The 9,888-nt window shown below is 42.5% G+C and overlaps 1 long non-coding RNA gene across 5 annotated transcripts in view; it reads left to right on the forward strand.

Annotated features, from left to right (window-relative positions):
- Positions 1 to 9,251, forward strand: part of LOC308070726 — a 69,672-nt gene extending 60,421 nt beyond the window's left edge. For 4 of the 5 annotated variants that reach the window (XR_013930824.1, XR_013930826.1, XR_013930827.1 and 1 more), the window contains exon 4: positions 1 to 9,251. This exon is cut by the window's left edge. This is a non-coding gene — a long non-coding RNA (uncharacterized lncRNA). The other variant, XR_013930825.1, reaches the window with a different exon arrangement.
- The last annotated feature ends 637 nt before the right edge of the window (positions 9,252 to 9,888 follow it).

Below are 9,888 nucleotides of genomic sequence, written 5' to 3' on the forward strand. Positions count from 1 at the left end.
ACAATAGAGTGAAAGTCTGAAAATTCATAGCTGGGTTACATGCATCCAGTGCACTTTTATTTCACAGCACTGCATAAAATGAAAATACTGGATAGGAATGGGTGGTCCAGATTAATATAGCCATCTCTTTCCACGATATTCCTGAAAAAGTCGAAAAAAGCGATTGTTTTTCATGTTGCTTCACAACCCTGAAGTGTTGATAGTACACTCACAACAGAAAGTTTGCAATGTGCCTTAGTAACTGTTGTGGCCAGATAGTAAAAAGTTTGAACAGCTGCAGATTCCACGTCCAATCTCTAGCTATGTTTTTGACAGACCTCTTAGGCTTGCATAATAAATACAGAAAAGCTTAAGCAAAGACACTGAATATCATTATCAACATTATTACGCGAACAGATTGCAAACCACTTGGCATCCTAAAATGTGTCATTTAACAAAGACATTTTCCTGCCATTTTTTTTCTATTTTCTAGAGAGCACCAGCAACCCTGAAGGTATGTACAGGTCTGAAAATTGCGGCTGTACTCGGACCTCAGATTGTGCAAGAGTGACACAGAACTGCTCTAAACCAACCTGCTACTAGTACTTAAATAAAGCTTTGCTGAGAGTCTTTTTCAGCTGACTTTGCTCCATTTAGAAATCAAAGGATGATTTCTTCTAAGTGCCAGTCCTAGAAATGCTAACATTATTGAATTAAAGATTAAAAATAGGTGCAAGTTGCAAAGCTCGGATGTGCCAACAGATTGAAAACTTCAGTGAAATTGAAGACCTTGACTGAAAGGTTCAGATGAAGCCAGAATCGGTGGGGGTGGGGTGGGGGTGGGGGGTGGGGTTGGCCAGTTCACGGAAAGAGGTAAATCATAATGTGTGAGTCTGGATTCACTTACATATTTCTCTGGCATTTGGGAATGTTTGGGTCTGAGGTTTTGTGTTGAAATTTCAGCTACCTATTATTATGATTTTAGTATCTATGTTTTAATTCTTTTCTAACACTTCAGTGGAACACAGACTTTCAATTAAATCAGTGATCTCTCCAGTGAGTGGAGCACAGAAAAAATCAGTGCTGACTTTTCAAAATAGCAACTGTAAATTACAGGATAAAGACTTAGAAATGGTGTGAGGGTCAGCCCATGATGAGAGTTCTGCAGTCAATTAGAGCTGGTTGAGATCCTGGCCCTCTGAGCTGCACAGCTAAAGCACCGGAGAGAATTCGGGTTTAATTCCCAATAGCCTCATAAAATTCTTTTGGTATCACTTGTATGTTATGCAAATGAAGGACCAAACCCAACACCCTAATTTCCCAGGAAAGTTTCAAAGATAAATTAATGCATGTTCACAAATATTTTGGATATTTTTTTTTGGGGGGGGGGGGGGGGGAGAATGGAAGAAACACTCTGATGGGCCAAGAAAAACAGTAGATTCTCTTCATTCTGTGCTCAGCCAACTATGTAAGCATGCACTTAACTTTGAGAATGTGCTTAAATCTACCCCATAAATGAGAGCAGAAGCCCACATATTTTTATGTGCTTTGGTGCTTTTCTAAATAGGGAAAATAACAGGTATAACTGAAAAATGCAGAGTATACATATGGACTTAGCTGAGCATAGCAAACTGTCTGTACCTTCACTGCTCCATCAGTCTCCAAGCCTGGCACAGCCTTTACAGCATTGAGTCACTTTTCAAATACTGGGTATACCCAGAGGATGATCACAGGCAGAACATTCAGGTACTTGAAAGCAGAATTTGCCTCATTATGTTTGAAAGGTGAATTTTAAAAGTCCTCAAGGGTAAATTAATAGAACAGTGGAACAAGCGATACCATTAGGGAGCCTGAATTATAACCCTGAACGCAGGACTTGGGGCTGGGGGGATTTGGACTCTAGCTGAACTTTGCAACTCCTGCTTAGCTGTGTGAAATGAAATTGAACTGGAACACATACTTAATCAGTGGTTCTCAGCACAGCAAATGGGCACAGGCTTGACACTGTCCCAGCTCAGCTCTGCAAGAGCTCTCACAGTATGTATGGAGCATTCTTTTAATATACTTGAAAGAAAGCAGCTCATAGCCTGCCAGATTATTCGTACTGTGCATCTCAGGATCTAACACATTTTGGAGTTGGTTATCAGTTGCACTAAAATCAACATTTTATAAGCTTCTATTCTTGTGCCATATTTGTAAAAGCTGAAATGCTATCACCAGAACAAATGCTTCTTTCATTGGTTTTCTGGAAACATATCGTTCATTTAAAGCCTAGAAAATTAAATTGTGTTCGTCTGGGAGACGGCATGTAGACAAAATCTGCTTCAAAAGTCAGAAGGCCCCTGAGTCAGAGGAAAGTTCAATTAATTTGTCAGAGAACTGAAAACAGATGATTTCAATCAGCACCAAAGAATGACTTCATGGCAGGCGCGCGCTGGAGAAGGCAGGAGTTTGATTTCCAGCGCCCAAACGCGCGGCCCCGCAGGCTCACGCTGCCTTTTACCCTGTAGCGCTGGTTCCGCGGGGGCGCGCGGGGGCGCGGGCTGGCGGCGGCGCTGCCATGCTGGCTTTCATGAATGGCCGGGCTGTCGCGCCGCCCCATTGGCTGCGCCGCCCGCGGGACTCGCCAATCAGCGGCGCGGGCGCTCCCGGGGCGGTCCCGCCCTGCCGGCGCGGTGCGGGGTGTCCCGCCGCTGCCCTGCCGGTGTCCCCCTGGCCGTGCCGCCCGTCCCTCCCTGCAGCTCGTCCCTTGGGGCCCCATGCGAGCGCTGCTGGGCGGCAGCAGCTGCCCGGGCAGCCGCCGAACGCGGCTGCAGGAGGGCGGCCGGGGCGCCCTGCGGCAGCACTCGGCGGCGAAGGACGGACTGCGGCTGTCGCGACGCGCGTGTCTTGTGCACTCCGTAACCAGGGGTGACCCCCTGGGGAGCCCTGTCCCCCCCCTCCCTCCGTGCCTGGCGCGATCGAACCCGCCTGGCCAGACCCTCCCGATGCGTTTGTGTCAGCCCTCCGGGTAAGAAATAACCGAGCCCTTGCCCACGGGCGTCAGGAGCTCACGGATGTTCTGCTGTCGGGCGGGATGTTTTCGCTGTTCCAGACCAATTCCAGCCAAATTCAGACCCAACTAATCTCGTGTTCTTGCCTAAACTCGGCATTTGCAGCCGGGCATCGTTCTGATTTCTTAACACACACCTTTACTTTTTATTGTGGTGCTCTGTTTGAAAAACTAAAAGAGAAGATCCGACACAAGGAATTTATTACTGTGGTGGTTGTTTTCCTGTGTTATCCAAACCCTTAATTTAAAAATTATTTTAAAGCCCAAATTAATTGTGTTTATTATTGCCACTCAGTCATCCAAAAATGCGGCAGAATAGAAGAAACCAAGAAATACGCATTTTTAGGTAAGATATTTAACAGGGGCTTATAACCCCACACAACGGCCACATTAAACCAAGAGGAAAACGGATGTTGAAGTGTCTCACTTTTTTTTCTCAAACTACATTAGCTCCCTGGCACTTCCGACCAGTTATTAACGTTTCTCTGGTGTTGGTGGCACAGTACACCAGGGAGAGAGGGGCTTCCTTGGGAATACACCCTCCTTCCACAGGCAGGGAGAGATTTTTCCTGCTTGCATGGAAAGTATGGTGTTACTGTACAAACCATACAGACACGCTGGTGGCAAAAACATCATGTGTGGTTTAAGCCAAAACCCTGTGAGCTCCATCACTGCAGGATTTGGACTGTAAGGACTTCGATACAAAACGTATTTTTTATCTTCCCCCTAAGATGACCACTTTTATGAATAGAAATAAGGGACAACCACATGAAAAACAGGGAACAGCACTTGAAGGGTTTCCAGGGAAACATCTGTTCCCTTATCATGTGTTTTTCTCACAAATATATGTCGTTACTTCTTCCCTCAAACACAATTAAATGAAAAGGAACTTAACTATTTAAAGCAATAATTACTATAATTTGAAATAACCAAAATACTGTTTTGTTTTCTAAATCAATTAATCAAGCTTTCCCCAGGTTCTACTGAAATTCTCAGATTTTGAAACAGCCTGCACAGAATCAATATTTAGCCGGTTTCTGCAACTGATCGGAGTCTGTTTATAGAAGAATATAATTACTTCTCTGCTTTACTTGTTACTTGAATGGACATGACATTCCCCACAAGTTTAACTCACAAAAAGGAGTTGAACTTGAACATAACACATTAGCATATTTCCTAGTATCAGGCTGCTGAAATGTATACTTAGACACACATATACCTCCTCCCTGTGGATACAGTATCTCTCATACAAATAATCCATACCCAACTTCTTGTTAGGTTCAGCGTTTCAATGCTGATTACAATTTCCTGAAAAGCAAACCTTTTTTCTACCCTAGAAAAAGTGGGTGATTCAGATTAAGTTGTACCAAGTAAAAACAGCCACAGTGGTGCACAGAACAATTTTCAATTGTATATAATAAACCCTTAGAAATAGTTTACTATTTCCAGAATTTAAGGTATAATTAACAAGACAGCAATCTGCCATTTCAGCTTAGTCCTTATGTGTTTTCTCAACGGCCAAAGAAGCTAATACACAGCTTTGGCTTTCAAAGGTGTGTGTCATTTTAGCTCTGGCAGTACCTCAGAAAAGAATTTTATGCCAAAAGGGATGCTTTATCTGATGGATAATACTAAGGCACACTTTTTTTCTGCCACAAAGTATTTTCTGTATTTTTGCTTTTTTTTTTTCCACAAGAAAAAAAATTTGCATTGTTTTTAGACTCTCTGCTAGCATGATTTCTTTATGTGCTGTCTTTGTGGGCTCTCTTACATCCAATGGTCCTCTCTAAGCAACGGAGAAACTTTCTGTGCACTGAGTATAGCAAGCTCTATGACAAGCATTTCTGGCTTGCTGTTCATTATCTAGCACTCGCTGGACCTTGCCAATTCCACACTGATAACCAAATACAGCTGAGCAAGGGGTAGCCCCAACAAAACCCACTGAGGTCAGTGAAGCACCACTCTGCAGGACCAAAACCTAATGGCCCTGGTTCCTCATACTGGCTTTCTGTTTCAGCTAGCTCCGCCTGTGCTCCCATGTCTCCACTAAAATTTAATTTGTATTTGGTACTGCGGGATCTTGAACCAGCTTAGAAATGGATGACATGGATTCCAGCCCTTCTACACAAAACTGAGCCCTGTCGCAGCATCTGGACTGGTGGTTTGATCACTAAGTCACTGAAAAAACAGAATTTCTCACACACAGCAAATTTTGTCCTCATCTATTTAACTTCCATTTAGCACTAACTAAGTGTCGACAGAAGACAGATAAAATGGATGTTATAAACTGCCAGAAAAAACTCTGTCCAGCTCCTAGCAAAGTGAACAGAGAAGTGATTGATGACTTCAGAGGATAATCAACAAGTCATATGTATGGAAGCTGGCCAAGTGAGCTACACATACCTCATCCTAACATAAAATAAAAAGTATGTCCACAATGGACAAGCTACTGCACATCTAGCTACTGTCCCTCTTCTCGGCAAGCTACCATCTTGGACTCAACGCCGGCTCAGTACATGTCCGGACCATTGCTCTGATTCCCTTTGGGCACTGAAACGTGCCAGTGCTCCACAATCTCAGAAGGCACTGGGATTCCCAAAGGGAACAGAAGATCTGCTGCTCCCTCTGCCATGACTGTTTCCCCTTTATGCCTTCAGGAAGGTCTGACACTCTGTGGCATCTGCTCACTCTTTGGGCACCCAGGCTTTACTGTCCCCTTCTGATGGCATACGCTTATGCGATCAGACACGACACAATCTGATTTAAAATTAATTTCTCTGGTTTCTCAGTGCCTGAAAAGACCTAACCTGGTACAACTACTTACAAAGGAGTAAATACAAACAATATTATGAAATAATTTCTCAAAAAATAAAGACTAATACAACAAAAGCAGAAAAAAAGAAAGTCCCTTTAAAAATATATAAAAGAGGGTACTGTCACCATTTCCTCAATGGCAGTGACAACATTCTCACTGATTTCAGTGGAAGCAGGATGATCTCTGGCCTTGAAAAGTGTTGTTTGCTGCTAGTGTATGTCAGCCTATTCATGAATAAGCAAGCACCCTGTTGCACATGGGTTTGTTGTAAAAGCAAGAATTGGTTTTCACTATATAGTCTTTTCCAAGTTCAGACTTTAATGGTAGAAGTTAAACTCTACAACTGCCTTAATCCAAACAGATAATCCTGCTATTCAAGTCTCAGTTATTGCTATAAAACTATATTTGTACTATTTATGGAATGTGCAGATACAGGGGAAATGTATTTATAGCTGTTTTGACTAGTTCTACTGTATGCTTAAAGAAGAAACCATGGAATTTGGGGTTTGGCATTTTTGACACCAGGCAAATTAGAGGGCCCCTAATTATATTGACTGCAATTTGCTACTCTGTGGTTATCAGGTCAGTCAGGCGTCTTTCGCTGGAAGTGGGATACAATTCTCAGCATCAGCTATGTCCTCTTCAGCTGTAAAGTGCTGTGGCCAGCTTCTCTCCCTTGACTGCAGGAAATACCGACTTACATCACATGTTGGAAAAGCTATCTGACATCTTTGATTTAGAAGAAACTTGGTATTGAATTTAATGCTTCTGTTTAAGTCAAATCTTTCCCCTGCACTTGGCATGAGAAAAGATTTGTAGCTTCTGTCATGAAGAAATAAGATAGCTAAATCCCTTCACTATGCCTATAAATTAAAATTCTGGTTTTCCATCACTTTGGAAATGAGCTTCTTTAAGCATTTTGGTATTAAGTAATTATGTCAGCCATATGTTCTTTATATATGTTTTTTTATATTCTGGTCAGTAAGACATAAATTAATTAATATTTGTTAAAGTTCAAAGAATACAGCGTAGCCCGTTGGTTTGATGAAGATGGTTCACAAGTATGGAGTCCTGGGTCCTCCAGTGAGCATGAGGGAGCTGATACTTTAACCACTCCTTCCCTGTAAAAGGACACAGTCAGCTCCTGCTACACAGGGTTTTGAGACCTGCATAATGTACCCAGGCTGTGGCTTGACATTACAGTAAATCTGGGGTTAGGAGTGCTACCACCAGATGAAAAATGTCACAGCTGTGTGACACAAAATGCAGGTCATTCTCATGGTCTCAGTTGTTCGACAATCTGTTGCGAGGTGGATTATTCACAGGCAGGATTCTCACTGGATCAAGGTACTGTCTATCTGCACCATTACTCATTGGACAAAATTAGAGAACAAAATATTTAACCGTTACTTTTTATCTGTGAACCAAATAGAATATAGATTCTACTTGTTGGATGAGGTGTGAATTGGCAGGTAAGTTGTGGGATACTTTTGGTGTCCTGCAAGCTCTTACAGTGTGGTTGTTTGGATGGAGAACTTTAAAATGCATTTTCAGCTACCATTCATGCCCGTGTAATGAAATCATATGTGTGTATGTCAAAAAAGGGCTATGACCATGGTCCAAGAAAAAACTGACCAAATAGTCATGGGTTTTCTTTTGCTTTAAGATTTAGTGTTATTCAACTGGCATATGGGAACATCTCAAACATTCCTGACTGTGGAGATGCCATACCACAATCTTCAGATACCCTTTCCCTTCACCACATGACTCCAGTGATAAGTAGAGTCAGATGAGACTGCTGGGCTGATCTAGGCGCCTGCTCCTGCTGAAAGGGAGCGGGTTGCACCCCCCACCCCAGCAGTTACATGGATGGATCTGCATGCCACTGTTGCTGACATTAGTGTTCATCTGATTCCCCTGTGAGCTGATTCAACTCACTCAGGCACCCCAGGAAAAAAAAAAGAAAAAAATTAGGGTTTTGCTGGCATAGGCAGCTGAATCGGTTTGCTAAGGGGACATATGAGCACCAGCTCCAGCATAAGTGCAGCATCCTGCTCAGGAAGGGGAGTATGGATTTGCCTCTCTCACTGGCAGCAAACCATTCAATTGCTTCAGCCATCTTACATGACTCAATCCAAAGATCAGGCACTGGGACAGAGAAAAGGGCCATTTTAAAAAAATAAAAACATAGTTTTCATTTCATTTCAAAATTACACTCATTTTCTCAACATATCCTTCCCAACATTTGTAACACTATTGCATTATTATGGAGCCTGTGGTCTTTATTGGAGGGAGGATAGGCTATTTTCTCCAGTAATTCAGAATGCTTCCTTTCCTCCTTACTGAGCAGGAAGAAAAATCATCATCATAAAACAACAATTAACCACAATTATTTTATCATCATTATTTATTTGTAAATACTATTAGTGCTTAAGAAAATCCAACAAAAAATCAGGCCTCCCTTGTGTGACACACTAAACACATAATAAACAGCCAGTTCATGCCATCAGTGACTTTATATAGTTGGGAGTTTTATAAAACCTTCAAATTGGTGTATTTTTGATGAATCTAGACCTTCCAAAATGAAGGATCTGAAGTAACAAGTAAAGGAGCTTGCATTGGAAAATGTCATGATTGCATTTAAATAAATTGGCCTAGTTAGATTAAATGAATAGCTTTTAAAGAAGTAATTCTTTCTTCATTCTGTGCAGAGGTTCCGTCACAGACCACCAGTATTCAAAGTAAAAAGCTTGTGAGAAACAGCTGGATTGAGTGAAAAATCGAGAAACAGGCTGATACGCAGTCAAGCCCATTTAATTATGCTTGCTAATTATATTTCCCATGATAATTATATACAGTATTTAAATGCAGCATGCTATTTCCTGTTCAGAGTGATTAAAAACACCCCCGTGATTGGTGAAAAGATCTTGTTAAAGCATATGACATTTCAGATGTTGCTGATAAGCCCAGCTCCCTCGCAGGCAGGAGAAGCGCCCCAGCTAGGGCAGCTGGGATCTGGGAGGCAGCCGTGGGCAGGGTAACCGCATGGCACCTCCAGGGTACAGGCCGCACAGCCTGCTCCTCACCTGAGAAAAGACTCCCAGATAAATCCCTGAAACTATCTGCTCTATCTGTGCTTGTGGGTCAAAATATTTAAATCTGGGTTCTTCAAGTTCAGCATCCCGCTCCTTATTAGCACATCTAAGGAAGACTTGCAGAACACCCAAGACTCCAAGGGAACACAAGCCAGAAATCCCGATCCTTTGCCCTTTCATTACTGTGATTATTATTTACAATTACGATAGTGGCCAGGTCCTCGCAGGTATTATACTCTGCACCTACACCAGAGAAGAAGGAAGCTGAAGAGGAAAAGGAAAGGCAGGCAGCAGGGCAGTACAGTCTGGGGGAAGCTGTCATGCCCCACAACAGTGATCTGCAGAGACATGAGGCCTCTCTGCAAGCTGCTCTTGCTGTGTCTCACTTCTTGGGTGCATCCACAAGTTTGTAGGACTACTACACCTGGCCTCAGGGCAAGCTGCATGATAGAACAGGAAGGGAATTCCTGCATTTCATCACGTGGATGTTGTTTATAGGAAAGAACTGGACTTCCCAAGTACCAGCCCTCCCGCAGGACAGACAATGCAGCAAAAATCCTTTGAATAAATTTCTCCCTTTTGGTTTGCTGAATTCACACACTCTGGTTTTTTTACTAGACATGAAATATTTGTCATTGTTAAGAAGGCATGGCATTTAGCTTATAAGCATGGTCTCCTGGACAATCCCAAAAGGGAAGTATTGCTTCTCGAAATGTGAAGGAAAATGCTTCCAGGAGTTGGCCTTTGAACTAAGTTTCTGCTTCATTTAACTGCTGAATTTGACAGCAGTATAGCTCCTAATTTCTTTGTGGAATGAAACGCTTTCACTTCTGATCAACACAGGCTAAATGTATTTGCAACACTGCAGGGTACTCCATGGAAGAGTTATTAATATTACATTAGATCTAAATAAGCTGAATACAATATGGATTTCTGGGGACAACTAC

The sequence above is a fragment of the Falco punctatus genome (assembly GCF_963210335.1).
Source record: "Falco punctatus genome assembly, chromosome: 10".
NCBI classification, from domain to species: domain Eukaryota; kingdom Metazoa; phylum Chordata; class Aves; order Falconiformes; family Falconidae; genus Falco; species Falco punctatus.